The 17,858-nt window shown below is 39.0% G+C and overlaps 1 protein-coding gene across 10 annotated transcripts in view; it reads right to left on the bottom strand.

Annotated features, from left to right (window-relative positions):
• DMD (dystrophin) overlaps positions 1-17,858 on the bottom strand; it is a 1,302,935-nt gene that overhangs the window by 1,242,971 nt on the left and 42,106 nt on the right. The window lies entirely within an intron of this gene.

Genomic DNA, 17,858 nt, shown 5'->3' with positions numbered 1-17,858 from the left:
CTCTCACAGGTTCCCACCACAGCACAATCTGCTGGAAATCCTCAGCTCAAGACATGACACTAGTTTTGGAATGAGCTGCCTTTGGAAAACTTTTTCTGCACATTAATTCATTCTCTGTTTATCTCCTTACCTTTAATTTCTCCTTTCATCATTGTTTGTTTCACAGCTTTGTTTCATGATGCTGCTGACATGAGAGCAAAAGGTCTGCAAAAGCTTGTATCACTTTCCAACTTTCCATCTCCCCTTTAAACAAGGAAACTACATCTGCTAGTTCTGAGTTGTATTTCCAGTGTTAGGTTAACTCTGCTTCTGCCATGCAAAATAGTTATCATGTCAGTGCAGCATATCTCAAGAGAGTAAAACTTGGGAAGGGTTATCTGCCACTGCTGCAGGGCTGGTGGGTACCACCACACCTCTCCCCAGGTCGCCAAGCAGCCTGCTCAGCTCTGTAAGCTTTGACTCTTGCAGCAACCACATTGCTAAGGAGATAGCCTAAAAACATATTCTGCCCTTTCTTGACTTCTGTTGGCATGACAATAACAAACATCCTAAGTCTACTGAACAAATGGGTAGACTCTGTGAAAGTTAAGTTGCAGAGCTGAGTCACCATCATAAAACTGCATCGTCCATGATAAGCCAGATAGAAATATTCAGAATCAGGTAATGATTCATATTATTCACCCAAACCAAATAAAATCAAAACTGCCATGGAACAGGATAATGTTTAGTTTTAGGACACTGTAACAAATTGCAAAAGGAAGATCTCACTTTAGAGAAGTGTTTCCAAATTTCCTGGATCACCTAAAGCCTTTTCTGTGCCAATCACTTGTGGACTGAGAGAAGAGAATATAAGACTCATCTTTATTTCTATAAACATAAAGTCCTAATTTTTTGAAAGTTCTAATTTTTTGAAAGATCTGAGCATTAGCCAGACAATGAGGTATATGTTTCGTTAACTAATTTGCCTCCCATTGCCCATTGGGGCTAAGGGGGATTTAAGCTCCTACAATGCAAAAGAAAGCATCTACAACACAGAAGTTGCTTTTCTTAAATTTACAACAGTGAAATATTAAGTCTTGCAAAAAGAACTCTGTCTGCCCATTTTACTTTTCATCATAGTTTCCAAAACTAAATCACATTTTACAGTCTGGACACAACAGTCCAGGAAAGGGAAAAAGCAGGATATTAAACCTGCCAGGTCAGCCCAGGACTAACAGTAGTTCAGTATGTTCATTCAGAAAATGGGGGACTGGAAATATGTATCACCACAGGAGAAATCCTAAGGAAGTGGAAGTCAAGATGATATTCCCATGGTGCTAGTTTGGGAATATGTGTATGAGTACAGGAAAAGTTGTCCACAATCCAGCTAAACTTTTTCTTTTCCTAGTGAATCTATTGAAATAATCACAGAATTTCTAACCTGAAACATAATCAACAGAAAATAGATTAAAAAACAAAACAAACTTTTGCTTCTATGCAAACTAACATCTCCACATGTAGGCTGAGTAACCAGCAATGCACATGGATGTCTAACAATGGCAGACAGGATTTTTATTCTTTTGTTCCCAACATAAGGTAGTCCAGTTAGCTTTCTGCAGAGAATAAGCCTGCAGAAATCACGACAGTCTAGGAGAACTCTAGGGTCAAACAGACAACATTTGCATTAGGAGCAAAATAACTCAAAAGTACAATCAAAATTACACAGGAAGCTGCAGAAAGCACAAATATGTCCTGCAGTTTAAAAATGCCTTTTAACAAAGAATCAAAATGGGTAAAAGAGAAGATGTGTTAGTCTCTCTTTGAGGATATAATAAAGTTAAGTACAAAAAACCCATTGGGAAACTCCACACATACAAAATTATTCTACTTCAAGTCACAATGTGTACTACAGAGGTGCTTAGCTTGATAAAGGTGAAATCTTGTCTCTAAAACTCTGCATGTTCTTCAGACCCAATTTTATTTTAAAGTAATAGACTGAAACTTAATCTCTGGATTCAGTCATGTAGAAAATAAGTTTGGACTACTAAAATTAGCAGCAAGTCTTTCCAGAGCTTAGTGTTTTAAAATATTTTAACAAAAGTTTTTGATATTGCATCTCAATAGAGTGAGAGCTCAATAATATTGTCCAATGCTATTTTCTGATTAAAAAAAAATGAAACTCCTTTCTTATACATAAAAGAGTAAAAGGTCTGCATGTCCATGCATTGTCCTATGCAACAGAAAGAATAATATGTAGCTTTTTCCTTCCTTTAGCCATAATAGAATGAATGACATGTAATGAGGGGATTACTGTCCCTGAAGGGGCTCATGTGATACCAGAAAAAGAAAATGTTATCTAGTAATCACATTTTTTTTCTTCTCCCAAAAGATAGGGGGAAAAGAATTTTAAATAAATAAATAAATCAGTGCTTGTACCTAAGTGTTTTCTCATGAAATATAAAGTAATCACATAAATTAAAAATTCAAAGCATAATAATTGAGCTTAAAAACTTATCACTCATCCTTACCATTGGGAAAAATAAGTGAAAAATCAGATGGTGGTTTGGTCCTTCTCCAGAAGAACACTATGTGAGAAGCTTGAAAAAGCTAGTGAACATGTCCTCTCTAAAAAATAATCTTTTTACATGTCTTAATTTAAAAAAAGAAAACAGAAATAATAGAATGAAGGTATTATGATCATCATCAAAACCAAGGAAATACTGGAAAACTGGAAGGCGTATTTTGGGTGAACTTCCAGAGGGGCCTCTGTAGGAGCAGAAGTATCCCCCTAATTGTGCTGAACCTCACATGGGAGCCTGAACAGAGCTCACTACCAGCCACACAGCTCCTCCTTGAGCGCTGTTTTATGAAGCGGACAGAAGGCTGAAGCCTAATGAAACACAAAGACATTGCCCAGCACCTATGTGAACAGACCTTGCAATTAGATTTCCAAAAGCCAGGGGAAATTGAGTCCAAGTAAAAATTAGAGGACTAAATCAATTACTTTTAAAATAATATCACATCTTTGGAGAAGACCAGAACACAGTTTTATGTCAAAGACTGAAAAAAAAAAAAAATCAAGTTATTCAGCATAAACCACTGACCAGGAGAAAACCAATTATTTATGCTCTATTATACACTACGTGATATTAAAATCTTTTGAATTATTTATAATACCTGCACTCGTTATACCAGAAATTACTTGCAATCTTCAATGCTACCAAAAGGTGGCATTTGTAATATCACAGAGTAGCACAATTTCATTATAAGCTTTGAGTAATCAAAAGCTCCTTACATAAATAGCTTTATTTTAATTTTTCTTTTTACTGTCTGCAGTAAAAAAAAAAAAAAAAAATTTTAATTATTTTTTTATTGTCTGCAGTTTTACTGAAGCTGACCTGGCCAGGTTGTCTAACCACATACAGTAGATAACATAAATGGATACAGAGCACAACTGTACATCCTTAGAGAGCCTCGAAGACATAAGAGTGCATGAATCAACTACAGAAAAGCAAATACACAAAATAATAACAGATTAAGAAAAAGGTCATAAAACTAACAGGCAGGCAATAGGTAGCTAGGAATCACAACCAATAACTGGTTCAATATATGACAAAACAGTTTAAAACAGAAAAATAAGTCATGCAATAATTTCACTTCCCAATTTCAGGAAGAGTCTTTTATTCCTGTACCACACTGAAATACATAGTTTTCTTAAAGGCTAATTAATTAAAAAAAACCAAAACCCTAACTGAAAGGTATGGAATGGGATTTTAAAAACAATCCCACCATTTTTTTTTCCCCTAGTAAAGGAATACAAAATCTTTTTTGAGATCAGGCTAATGGAGTATAGTAAACAAAGGTAAAAATATTTAAGCCTAATTTAATTCTCCGTTAAATTCTTGTTATACAATTTTATGTCACTGCAAGCAAGATCTGCTGTGAAGTGTGTGTTGGGGGGATGAATAAATAAAAATAAAAATAAAAAAAAAAAGAGAAAGAGAACAGTTGCAGGAATTAATGTATGCAGAGTTCTGTGAACACACTACCTGTTAACACCAACACCCTCCAGAGAGAGGTAACTCAGTGCTTTCCCTGTGATACAGGAAGCAAGTGCACATGTTCAGCGACTTCCCCAAAGGCATTCAATAAGGCAGGGAAAGACCAAACTAGAAACCGCTGTAATCTGTTTCCCAGCATTATACACAGCCCTGGAGACTACAGTGTCTCTTCACTTCTCCCATTAGAAACTCTGAATATAATTTACTGTAGTCTATCTGCATATAATTTTTGAAAATTATACTACAAACATGGAAGCGAATTATTGTCCTTCAGAATTATGGAACCTCATTGATTTCAGTAGCTGTAGCTGTCCAGAAGCTTCAAATCTTTTCATCTATTACTAGTTTTAAAAAAAGTAGGAAAAAGAAAACTGGTTATAGCTGTTGAGTAGATCAAGCTCATCAAAGAAGCAATTTAATTCCAGCTCAGATGAGAGCAATACAAATGTCATTCATCACTTCACTGGGAGAGGTGATGAACAGCAGAGGAATGACTCCTCTGGCCAGCGGGTTTCACAAGTGTGCAGAGATCATGGATTTCTAGTCAGCTATTGATTGTATTCAAGTAACTTTGATTTCTAGATTATCTTGGAATCGGTACCACAAAAAACATACTGTAGAAATAGTACAGCACACAACTAGAGGAAGGAACAAGTCTAGAGGAGACTCACTCAGTGTTGATCCACATCTTTACAGCTGGGAGATGTTCACGACCATCCTGGAAAAGCAGCCTTTTAGAAATTCCTTTTAGAGGAATTTCTAGAACTAGCAACATGAAATGTCTCATTATGCTGCTTCCACAAACTCTTTACATGTTTTGAGCAACAACTGTAAAGACAAAGAAACCACGGTCAAGGTATTTGTAACACGCTTTCATGTATGGTTTATCTAAACAAGTAATCAATACATCTGCTACTTTAGAGACAACTGCTTTCAATAAATCTCTGCTATAGTACATGATACAACAGATTTTGATGCTTGACTTGTGTATATTCTATCAAAATAAAAATTATTTCTAACTGCTCTGCTAGTGCCTTGCTAGGTGCATTCAAGTGAGACTTGAAATTTCACGATCAGCATTTAAGTTAAGCAATCAGTGCATGTTTCGATAAAAGATATACAATTCTTCTTCGACATGAGTAGCACAACACAGAGTTTTCTAGCATGGAATTGAGACAGTTTCAGCTGGGCTTTGTTGCTTATACAAAAAAAAAAAAAAAGCAGCTATAGAATATAACAACTCACCAAATGAAAAACAGCGCATGCCAGAAAAAACCTGATCTGCAAGTCTCCCAAAATCCCACAGCCCAAACTTGAGGAATACAGTCCAGGAGGAAAAACTTAGAAATCTCTGTCCAAAGGTAAGAAAAAAATTCATGTTTTTCTTCATTAGTAACCATCTCTCTGAGTTATTTTTATTTCCAAAGAGTACAGTGCATTGAGCTACATTCCTAATGTTATCATTTGTAAATAAAAGAGGGAGCAGCACTGAACAGTAATTACAATCTTATCATAAAAAGTCACATATTTTGAGCATATGTCTGGGTGCTGGCTTCAGCAAAAAGCAGGCCCCAAAGCCTCTCAGGAGCAGCTGGGTGCTGGGGAGAGATGCTCAGGTACAACACGCAGTACTTGGCAAAAGAGCTGCTCCGTCCACCCTGGGCTTGTTTCGTACTTGAACATACAGCCCTCATCATTAGTCGGCCACTGGGGTCACAAAAGTAACAACAAGCTAGCATGAAGTTTACAATACTGGGGTTTAGAAGACCAGACGTTGGAAATCTTGTTGCATGGCACGTATCCACGCTCTGGCCCATCCTGCCCACTGTGGTGCGGCAGAGCAGAGGACACCTTACAAAAGCCAACCATTAGAAACAGAGCTAAAAGTTGCAAAACATTCACAGAGATCTCAGTTAAGCCCTGTCCAGTTTACCTTGCCTGATTTCACTTGCTGTCAGCTCAAATCCTGGGCAGTTGTTCCTGCTGTGCTCTCCAGAACTGCACACGATGGGTAACCAGCTGGTAACCACGCTGTTTAATGGCAGCGGAGAGATGGGCACTCAGCCTACCATGTAAGCTTTTCAGACCCACTGAAAAGTGGAGTGCAGAGAGCATCCAGTCTCACTGAAGTAGTCACAGCAAGTACGCAAAACTGGAGTAAACTTCTTGGCAGCATTCGCACTTGGGCTGCCCAAAAGGATGAGGTGGCTGAGCCCTGGTTAGCTCCATCACAGCTTCTTCTCCAGGCAGGAGGGTTGTTTCATGCCATCTTATTTCTGAAGCCAGCACCAGCAGCACGGCTGTGTGTGTGTTGCAGTGTATTACAGGAGCACTATGGGGCAGGAAAGCAGGAAAGCGCCCATTGGCGCTGCATGCAATTCCTGCTCCCAGATCAGGAGACACAGACTCGACTCTCCTTGCTCTTTAAACCCAAAGCTGGGGCAAGCATTGCCAGGGCATTTTGTCCATCTGGGCTCTCTTGCAATCCACCCACCGCTGCTTTGCTGAATCCCTGCAAACGTGTAGCAGGCATTTTGCTGAGCTGCTACTACTGAAGCAAGGAGATGGGGAAGCAGCTGAGTGAGCCAGGCTGGCAAGGAGGAACTGCAGGAGAGAAAGTTTCTGCTAGAACAGAAACTGTCCAAGGTGACTGTGAAACAGATGATGGAATAAAGGCAATGAAAAAAAAAAAAAAATATATCTATATGCATGGAAAAAAAAACAAGACTATAAAGCAGAAGCCACTCTTAGTGGAAAATTTAAAACTTCTGTAGTCAGCAAGATTCGACTCTGACCTAAGTGAAAGAACAAAAACTTCCTTTAGCCAGTTACTAGGAAAATCTACAATAATATCTAAAATACTAGAAAATGAATTGATAAGCTAACACAAAAGATGGAAGTGGTATTAATAGGCGAAATTTGTATGTTCAGTCCAAACCACTCCACTGCAGTGAGTCTTGTGGGTCAGAAGTTGAAAAAGTAAACTCCAGCTACTTCCAGACTTCTCAAGTTCAGGATATTCTGAATTCATATCTCATTTATATCCAGTTTCAAAAGATAATCTTCCAGTTCTATTTAGTGTGAGTGTTAACATCTGAAATTTTTTCAGTGTTATCAAACAGGAGGAACTGGAACTCCGTGCCCAGTCAGAAAGTTGTGATATCATAAGAATAAGGTGGGACAACCCATATGACTGAAGGATCACGATGGATGGCTATAGGCTGTTTCATAAATACAAGCAGGGAAGGAGAGGAAGAGTCACACTCCATGTTAAAGAGAACCTTTAATGTATAAAAATCACTCTCCATGATTGGGAAAGACCTATTGAATGCCTCTGGGTCAAGATCAAAGGAGTCGTTGCCAAGAGGGATCTTACAATAGGCATCTGCTACCAACCTCCAAAGCCAGACCATAAGCCCAACAAAGCAATACCTGGGTCACTTAAGCAAGCTTCAAGTCAACAGAACCTGGTTCGTATGGGTGACCTCAACTACTCAGACATTTGTTGGAAGAACAATACAGCAATTCACGTGTCACCCATTAAGTTCCTGGAATATGTAGAGAACTGCTTCCTCATACAAGTGTTAGATGTGCCAACCAGGGACGAGGCACTGCTGGACTTGCTACTCACAAATGAAGAAAACCTGCTTTGTAATATTTCAGTTAGTGATAGCCTTGGCTGCAGTGATCACAATTTTTGTGGAGCTTGGGAACCTGCTGAACATGCTGAAAATTAGTACCAAGACAAAGGTTTTAGACTGTAAAAGACCAAACTCCAACTTGCTCAGAGGTCAGCTGGGAGGTATTCCGTGGGAAGCTTCCATAGAGGATAAAGGAGCTAGTGAGTGCTGGGAGGTTTTCAAGAATGCTCTCCTGGAAGCACAAAACCAGTTCATTCCCTTTAAAAGTAAGGGAAGTAGGTAGAGCAAGAGATCCCCTTGGCTTAACTGCAAGCTTCTGAGTCTGCTCAAAACCAGAAGAGAAGTGTACCAGAGATGGAAAGTGGACAAATACCCATTGAGAACTACAAGGGAGTACAGAGATGCAGTTCAAAAACTTAGCTGGAATTTAAATTGGCCAGGGATGTCAAAAACTACAAGAAAGGGTTCTTCAGGTACATAAACAACAAGCAAAACCTGTTGTTAAACAGAAGAGGTAAACTAGTCACTGACAATGCTGAAAAGGCAGAGGTTCCCAACACTTTCTTCACCTCTGTCTCTACCAGCAATGTTGGGGCCCAGGCCTTGGGAACAAAAATCCAGGCTGATGCAAACACAGACCCACAGTGAGTGAAGGAAGAGTTGGTACCTGAACTATTACAGGAGCTGTCTGACTCCTACAAATTGATGGGCCCTGAAAACATCCACCTGAAGGTGTTAGAGCTGGCTGATGTCATTGTGAGGCCACTCTCCATAAAATTTGAGAAGTCATGGAGATCATGGGATGTCCCACAAGACTGGAAGAAGGCTAATGTCACCCACATCTACAAGAAGGGCGTAAAAAGGAGGATCCAGGAAATTATAGGCCCATCAGTTTTATTTCAGTCCCTAGGAAAGTCATGGAACAAATCCTCCTGGGGGCTGTCATAAGTAAAATGAAGCACATGACTGGGAAAAGCCAGCACAGATTTACAAAGGGCCAATCATTCTTGATGAACCTGATACCCTTCTACAACAAAGTCAGCTGCTCAGTTGTGAGCAGTGGACATTGTCTACCTGGATTTCTCCAAGGCTTTCAATGCGGTTTCCCACAGCCTCCTCCTGGAGAAACTTATGCATTATGGTCTAGACAAGTGGTCCATGCAGTGAGTGGGGAACTGCCTGACAGCCTGCACCCAGAGGGTGGTGGAAAATAGCTTCTTTTCAAACTGTTCATCTGTCACAAGTGGGGTCCCTCAGGGAGTGATATTGGGCCCAATGCTGTTTAATAACTTCATAAGCAATCTGGGTGATTGGATCAAATATACCCTGATGAAGTTTGCCAATGATACCAAACTAATGGGGAAGTAGATACTTTGGAAGGGAGGGCCACTCTGCAAGGAAGACCTCAATAGGTGGGAAGAGCGGGCTAACGAGAACCTTATGAAGTTCAACAAGGACAAGTGTAAGGTCTTGCACCTGGGAAAGCATAATCCAGGAGCAAAGCACAAGCTGGGATCTACCCAGCTAGGGAGCAGCTCTGTGGAAAGGGACCTGAGGGTCATAGTGGACAACAAGCTCAATGTGAGCAAACAGCATGCTGCTGCAGCAGAGAAACCAACAGGATTGCTGGGTTGCATCAACAAGGGCGTCACCAGCAGAAATAAAGAAGCCATCATCCCACTCTACTCAGCACTTGTCAGGCCATACCTGGAATATGTGTTCAGTTTTGGTTCTCCCTATACAAAAAAAAAAGATGTGGACAGGCTGGAGAGGGTCCAGAAAAGGGCTACAAAAATGATCAAAGACTGGGAAGCCTATCATATGAGGAAAGGGTGAGAGAAGTGGGTTTGTTCTGCCTTGAAAAAAGAAGGCTATGGGGAGATCTTATCACCGTGTTCCTGTATTTAAAGAGTGGCTACAAAGAAGATGGAGACTCCCTTTTTACAAGGAGTTAAATGGAAAAGATGTGGGGTACAAGTTACTCCTGGGGAGATTCCGACTGGACACAAGAGGACAATTTTTCATAATTAGAACAATCAGCCACTGGAATAATCTCCTTGGGGAAGTGGTCAATTCCCCAGCATCGGACACTTTTAAGATTCAGCTGGACAGGGTGCTTGGTTGTCTTGTCTAGACTGTGCTTCTGCTGAGAAAGGTTGGACCAGATGATCCTTGAGGTCCCTCCCCACCTGGTATTCTATAATCAAAGCCACCTCCATAGATGACTGCAGGTTCTGGATGGGTGTCTGTCAGAGGGCAGCACCAAAGAGATGATTCAGTAGGCTTAGCATCAGCTTTCAGCAGTAACATTAAAAAAGACTAGTTGTTACTCAATATCAAAACTATATTCCCTACAAATCTCCTTTTTGTTTTGTTTTTATTAGGGAGCCATCTTCCACTTACAGCAAATTAGGAATTAGATCATCCATTAAATCCCACACAGACATCTTTGTCAATAACACATTTTTGTTGTCAGCTGCTTATGGTGAATCTAACATATTTGACACAGGCTGAAGCAAGAATCAGGCTGAAATTCACATCAAGTTTTGTGTAAGAAAGCCACCAAACTATTTTTTTTTTTTACGGTCTTGTTACACAGTCAAGATTCTAACCACTTTTTTATTTAAGCAAACGAAATATCTGCTGTTAATCGTACCAGTAATTCTTAACAGAATATTAAAATAAGGCATCAGTTGGGAAGAGTATTTCTAAGTTCCTCAAAGACAATTTTGCTAAGTTGTATTCTCTGAGGAAATTTAAAATGGAACCAAATGGGTATGTTAAGTATTTTTAGAGACAAAGAGGCGTTTGCTATAATTCATATATCTTCCAGCCACTACAACATTTACAGCTTTGTTATGCCTCCCTGCCTACAAAGTCAGTTGGCTTCCAACTCTCAAACATCACTTATTATTAAAGCTAAAGATTTACACAAAAAGCAGATGTTTTCCCCTCTGTTCTGGACCCCTCCTAATTGGTATGATCCAGTGTGTGTATTTCTAATTCAGTTAAAATACATAACCAAAAATCACAGGCTTCTACAGAGCCAAAAAAAAAAAAGTTTAAAGCAATTTAGGCGTTTTCTTGCTTTAATATCACAGTGTCTTTAGAATTATACTAATTTTCTTCCAGGGCCTGATCCAAAGCTCAGTGAATTCAATGGAAAGATTCAGCAGCTTCAATAGCATGGGAGCAGGCTTATAAACACACCATATGCCAAGTATCAAAGTATCCATCTGTCACTGATCCATATCTTGTTATTGTTATGTGCATTACATCAAGGGATTAGTTTTCTAAGAGGCAAAGCTTGTAAAGAACCTGCTGGAGGAATTTATAAACAAGGTTCAATAAAATGTAAGTATACTGTAGTGGAAGCATGCATCACCCAAGTCAGCAGCACTACTTGGACTGTCTGATGGCGTTTTGTGTTCATCTCCACAGTTGTGCAGAGAAAGAGAAAATGCACCATAACGCACAAACTCAAGCCTTTGGCTTTTAGGTTGCCAATAGATTTATAGTTGATGGGTACTTCACTACAAGCCAGCACCAAGCAAAAGCCTGCATGATCTTTGTGCACAGGGAGAGTGGACTCAGCAGCAGAGCAGTGTGACAGCAGTCAGAGTCCCATTGCTGGTAGCACTGACAGGCAGCATCAGTCTCAGAGAAGCATCAACACTGCTTTATCATGTTATTGAGCTATCTGCCCTTATTTTGCCTGAAAAGCTGGGAAGAACATTTTCCTTGATCAAAGAAGAGAAGCGTGATGGCACAAGTAATTCTTAAAAGCACGCTAACAAAAGTATAAAGTGCTCCAGCAATTAAGGATCTTGCTTGTTTAGTTAATTACCCTTTCCAACATTTCCCTGCATTTTGGCAAACATGTACAGCCCTCAAAACAAGAGAACAGAAGGCGGGTGCTAATCTGAAGATCCCTCACCATCTCCTTTCTCTCCACGATGAATCAGTTGCATTTGAAAGCATGCTGAAAATTCATTTCACAAACCCATCCCTTTTGCTCACAAGTTGAGATGAGCAGAAGCAACACTGCTTTGAAAGCAGCAGTCGTGATGAGTGGGCTCCTATATTTAGGCACTCACCTGATCCACAGTAAACCCCAAGAAATTACCCTGCCAGTGTCATGCTCCACGAACCCACTGCCTCTCATCCTTCTCTCAAAACAGCCCCCACAACCAGCTGGCCCCCAGCTCCTCCCTGTAGCCTCCTCCTACAGGTGCTGAGAGCTGCTAGCCAGCAGCCTCCATGCACATAGCCTCCATCCTTCTCCTTAGCACCTCCCGATAACCACCTCAGCCCCACTCTGCCATCTCAGTCCTTCCCCTCTCGCCTCCCACAAGGTCTCACGTTGACGATCCCTCCACACTCCTTTTCCCCACCTTGCAGTCCTTTGTACTCCCTGTTCTCTGTTGTTACCCCAGTGATTCAAGCAACCCCTACTCCTTCCCATTTGTTGTGTACTCCCTGGGTATAATCCTAGCTAACCTCTGCTAAACTCAAGTTCCTACCACATGAAGAACACGTGCAGAAGCTGAAACTCTTTCCTAGCACAGGCAGTCATCACACTCAAGACTACAGTAAAAAAGTGAGTCTGATTAAAACAGCCTTTATTGTAACAGAGCTTGCTTAGGCATGGTGATCACAATAACACATCAACTTGTCTTGGGCATCTTGAAACATTTTTTGAGCTTGGTTCCAGTTATCTGAAGCAGTGTTCGGTATTTCACATTTGGCAAAGCTTACCTGTTCATATATCAACCGCTGAACCAGCAGGCATAAATTCGTATTTGGAAGCACATCTTTGCAAACCCAAATACACGTGGAAATAGACTATTATGATTAGACCTACTTCATACTTCAGTCTAGCAGTCTTCTCAAAGGCTATCCTAATTACCTAATGCTTACAAGAGATCAGCATATCAAAAAAGTTACTTTAAACTGATGAAACTGAGCAAAACTTTGTTTTGCTATATGCCAACATCAATTTTGTTTGAGACAATGCACAACAGTTTAGATCTAAGTTGTTGCAGACAATTAGGGTGTTTAAGTCAGTAGCGTAGTCTTCCAACACATACTAACTCAATACAGCCAAAAATATGGCAAAAAAAAACCCCTTTATTTTGTCATTTAATCAACAGCAGCAGCTAACCAACCAAAAATATCCTGCAACTTTTTAATCAGTACTGCAGACAGAAAATCCACAGTATTACACACCTGCCCTTGTCATATTGCAGATGACAGAGCAGTAGTGAATAAGGAACCTGAATGACTAAGGAGGAATTTATCCACTAAGCAGGTTACAGACATGCATGATAAAGAAATGTGCCAACCTTACAAAGCAGAATAAGAACTAAAAAGCCCATCCCAACATTCCACAATACTGCTTCATTTCATTAAAAAAAGTTCTCCTAAGAGACCCAGAAAATTCTCAGTATATTCTCCTAACTGTACTACTCATCCATGTAAAATAAACCATCTTTGGAGAACTCAGTCCTCGGAGAAGAAGCAACTACATGTGCTTTTCCATGTTACGTCACCCTTCTCTTCTGCTTCATCTACTAGATTGTGAACTTAAAACAAACATCACATACAACACTAACTCACTCCTCCTCCAATGCCTGAAAATTGAACAAAGATTTTTGTTGTTGTTATGAGGGCACAGAAATTTAATCAGTCAGGCTCACATTTAAGTTCCTTGGAACCAGAGCGATGATTACTTTCATTAGTAATTAAAGAGGTGGGGTTCACCCCCTTCATTTCTCAGAGAAATTATGGGTTTTACAGGAAACTCAAACCAAGTTCCATATAAATTTCTCAGCCTACAGTCAGATTAATTCTTTCCTCATTTCATTGTTTTTACATGCAAACTGACTGCATGCTACCAATTTCTGTTTAGAATAGACATTGCCATCCATTCTTCTCCTGAAAAGTTCCTTCTTACAGGAACATTCACTTGAAATGAATATTACCTTTGTAGTTCAAAAAAGGGAGGAAGTTGCTGACTGTGCATACGTGGGATGTCCTCACTGGAAATTACTTAGAAAGGACTAGGAAACTGAATGCAAAGCTCAGGACCAATTTGAATCCTACAGCCTAGCTCCTAGTGTGGAGAACATTTTATTTAAAAACACAGGGGAAAAAAAAAAAAAAAAAAAAATCACAAGAACTGATAATCTCTCAAGGGAAAGCTTGACAGCCTTTGCTTTTTTCACGTTTTTGCTTTTTTTTTTTCCTGATTCAAAAAAAAAGTTTTGAAATTTATCATTACTGAATAATTGATCTTACAGATGTTATGGACCCAAGCAGTGATATTATTTCACCACAGATACCAGTGTTCCTACAGACAACATCCCAGATTGGATCTCTGTTATTAGGTCAGAAGCACCATTCTATTACAGAACTAGTTGCTAATGTTTAATAATTTTATATATCTTCCATTTATTTGCAATGGGTGGCAGTGATCTGCATGGATAGCGTTGACTTCATTGCTCAAACAGCCCCATAGACATGGGGTCCATAGCATATAATAAACACCAAAAAATTAGTGCTTGCTTACGTTTCCCAGCAGGGCTGATGCAGAACAAATCCAAACTTCCACTTGTTTGTATAACCTCACAGAAATCAGTGACAGTATGTTGCATTGAATCAGCTGGGTTTCTTTTCCTGTTTGTCTCGTCTTTTTTTTTTTTTTTTTCTTCTTTTTTTTCAGAAGCATACTTTATCAGAACTACATTTATTATTCATATTGAAGTTCTGGCTCAGGACTCACTGTGCTAGGCTTTCACAAAACACTGATGAAAGATGGTTCTGGATCGCAGAATTTACAGTCTACAAGACAGGTGAAAGATGAATATAAAGAAGCCTGCATTAAGAAACAAGAGTGCTCAGTGTGCCAGAAACTGTCTCAGTGCAGTGATTGCTAGAGAGGTCAGACCAGTCCCTATGCTTATTTCACCTCGGCTTTAAGCGACAGCACTGATGAGAGCCAGGTTTTTCACATGGAGAGTACATTCCTTGAACTGCACTTGAGATACACCCCTCTCCCACAAAACTCCTCAAATTCAGTAGCTTAAGCTACTAATTAGCCTTGAGAAAGAAGTTATCGTGGTCACTTCCTAGGTCATATAAATTTGAAAGGAAGTCTAAGTTGTCACACTACTAACATGACAAATTACCTAGAAATGCCGGGTTTTTTTTCCTGAACCTCTACCACTTAGAATCTCCCAACAGAGCTTTCCATATCAAATTATTACTGCATGAGTACCTTAATTGTGTATTTAATTTTATTTTCTGTTCACAATTTCTATTAGTTTTATAGATGGAAACCAATACTGCTAGTTAATCTATTTCATTATTTTCTATCGTTTCTGTTTGGATCCAGTAAAAAAAAAAAAAAAAAAAAACAACAAAAAAAAACTAGGACAGTTATAAGCGTATTTCTTTTTCCTGCCCTCATGCTCTCCGTAGTATCAGACAAAACCATGATAAATCTAAGGGAGGTAGGTAATTATGTCACTGGAATTACATATTAAGCCTTCACAGCTGGTATACAGTCACTCTAGGAAGAGACAGAAGAAATAATAGGGACTCATGATTATACTCCGTCTTTTCTTTTCTCCTTTTATTTGAGAAAGAGAATCTCTGCAATGGGTTATGCACCTTACTAATTAAGCTAGGAAATAAATAGTAAACTACAGTTTTATTTTAGTACTATTGAACTCTTTTATTCCTTCAGCATTTTCAAGTTCAACATTTAGATGACCAGTCTGCCTAGTTGGTATCGCACCAGAGCAGTTGCTATATCAAGATTTCAAAAAAAGAGGTATGAGCAATGTACCACTGCTCAGGTCCCTCTTGATGATAAGCATGTTCTGTGGTGCAGTAAGTGTCTCACATCAACACATCAGTTCCTTCATCATTGCGCAAAATAGCTAAATTTCACAGGCATCTTTATTCCCCAAGCCTTTCTCCAGGACAACAGGGACAGTACAGGACCTATGGTTTTATTACAACACACACACTACTTGTTTCCCTGAATATTCAGATCATCTTCTTGCTTTACTTTCCTTTGCTGAACACCCAAATCCCCTGACTCTGCATTTCCAGCTGAATCAGACCCTTAAAATTTCTAGAAAAGGATTACAGAGGAATTAGACCTATAAAGCAGTGCAATTTAGGTATAAATGAGGACTTAAATGTACAGAGACTCCAAGTGAAAATGCAGACTTCCTGACTCACCAGTTCGTTTTCAGAAGATGCACCTCCTGCTTCTCCACAAGGGAAAAAACCAAACAAACAACAAAAACAAACAAAACCACAAAAAGCACCAAAAATCTCTCCAAAACACCACACTTACTATCTCAGATCAGTATTCTAAAAGGAGAACAGGATTTTTTTTTAGCTCAGTTTTTCCTGAAACTTTTTAAGACAGCTGAACGTGAAAGAAAGCACAGAAACACTTTACTGCACCTTAAAGCTTTGCCTAAAACTGGGTAAAGGCGACAGTGAGAAACTTCTCCATGACTGCATTCTCAGGGAAACCACTCTTGAAAATGCCTTTTGGGAAAAGCAAAGTCTCCACTACTGTCGACTGCCTCAAAATATGTTTGTTTTTTTTTTTTCAATAGGGCCCCTTCCTATCATACTACTTAAACTTCTGATAATATAACCAAATATATGTCACTTAATATAGAACACTTTTTCATAACTTACATTTTATAAAAATTTTTCATACATAATTTAAAAAGGTTAGAAGAGGAGCAACATCCACTTCCACAAAGATTTCTGCTTCTAGTTGGAAATTGAGTGGAGGAAAAACACCCCCACACTCGCAAAAAACACACTTCAGAGAAAAGCATAGTCATGCTCCATAATCTTGCTAGTAATGTGGTCTGTCTTTACTTTCCTGATGGTAGAAACCATAATAGCGCACAACATCCAAAACACATCTGTACTGATAACTGAAGACATCTTTCTCCTTTTAAACACAGAAGTATAAATTGAGAATATGCGTAAAGCCATAATCTAAGCTCACTCTAACATTTTAGTACTCCATTTTGATGGAAATAGGAAAACAGGGTGTTTAACTTAAACATGGACAATTATTTGACTTTGTATTCTCAGTAATTTTAAAAAGCCATTTCTCATTTCTCTCACACAATTAACTTATTCAAAAAAGCTTATTTTCCATTAATAATGTCAGGTTTAAAATACCCAAGACACTTTCAGAGATCAAAACAGCAGCATTTATCAGAGAAAAAAAAAAAGAACAAAAAACAAACCAAAAAAACCTCATGTTTGTTTCCTTCTGTGAGGAACAGGATTCACATTTCAACTTGCCTTTTCCAGTCCTTTTCCAGTGAAAACCAAGTATTATACCTTGGTAAGCTTAGAGAGAGACTGGAAGAGTTCTGCTGTCTTTGATGCCCCCTTACCCTTTACTGAATGCCAGTTTTGAGATGCTTATGAAAAGATGTCCTTTTAACATGTAAAGACTGTTAATCAACCTTCCATTGGTAGACTTATGTGTAAATGTACAACTTCGACATGGTTATCAAGAAGATTCTAGGAAATACATACACACATCTATGTTTTTTTTAAGGAAGCTCATGCTTTAGTGAACTAAACGCACAACAAGCCACTTTATCGCTCCTCTGTAAATCAGATACCTTGTTGTACACACTGTTGCTTAGATACAGAGTAATCAGGGTAAGTGAATAAATCAAATTATCAATAACATACACGATTGCATTCTATTATTGAAACAGTCAATTGAAGTAATTTTTAGATTAGTTAGCAAATTAACATTTAAAACTTACTAGATAATATGAGATGCCAAATAATTAAATGAGCATTAGTACACATTTTAGGATTTGTTCATTGCTAATACATTTAAAACACTTGTTCTCTTTACAACAATAATTGCAGGAGCTGCTCAGGTAAAGTATCTCTCCAGTCACTCTGAAGTAAACACTCAGCCAAATGCTTCATAAATTATTATTCTTGATACGAGGTAGACCCTTACACAACAAATGTTCCATGTGACCATCTGAAACTACTCTGTGCTTGCATTGATTTTACTGTAATTGACAACAATGTGAAACTGAAAAGATGAGGAAGGTTCAGCTTAAAGAAGAGATGATTAGTAAGAGACAGAACAGAG

Source organism: Chlamydotis macqueenii, chromosome 1 (genome assembly GCF_036417535.1).
Source record: "Chlamydotis macqueenii isolate bChlMac1 chromosome 1, bChlMac1.mat, whole genome shotgun sequence".
In the NCBI taxonomy this organism is placed as follows: domain Eukaryota; kingdom Metazoa; phylum Chordata; class Aves; order Otidiformes; family Otididae; genus Chlamydotis; species Chlamydotis macqueenii.
The sequence above is the reverse complement of the archived record's forward strand: the minus strand, read 5'-3'. Positions and strand labels throughout refer to the sequence as shown.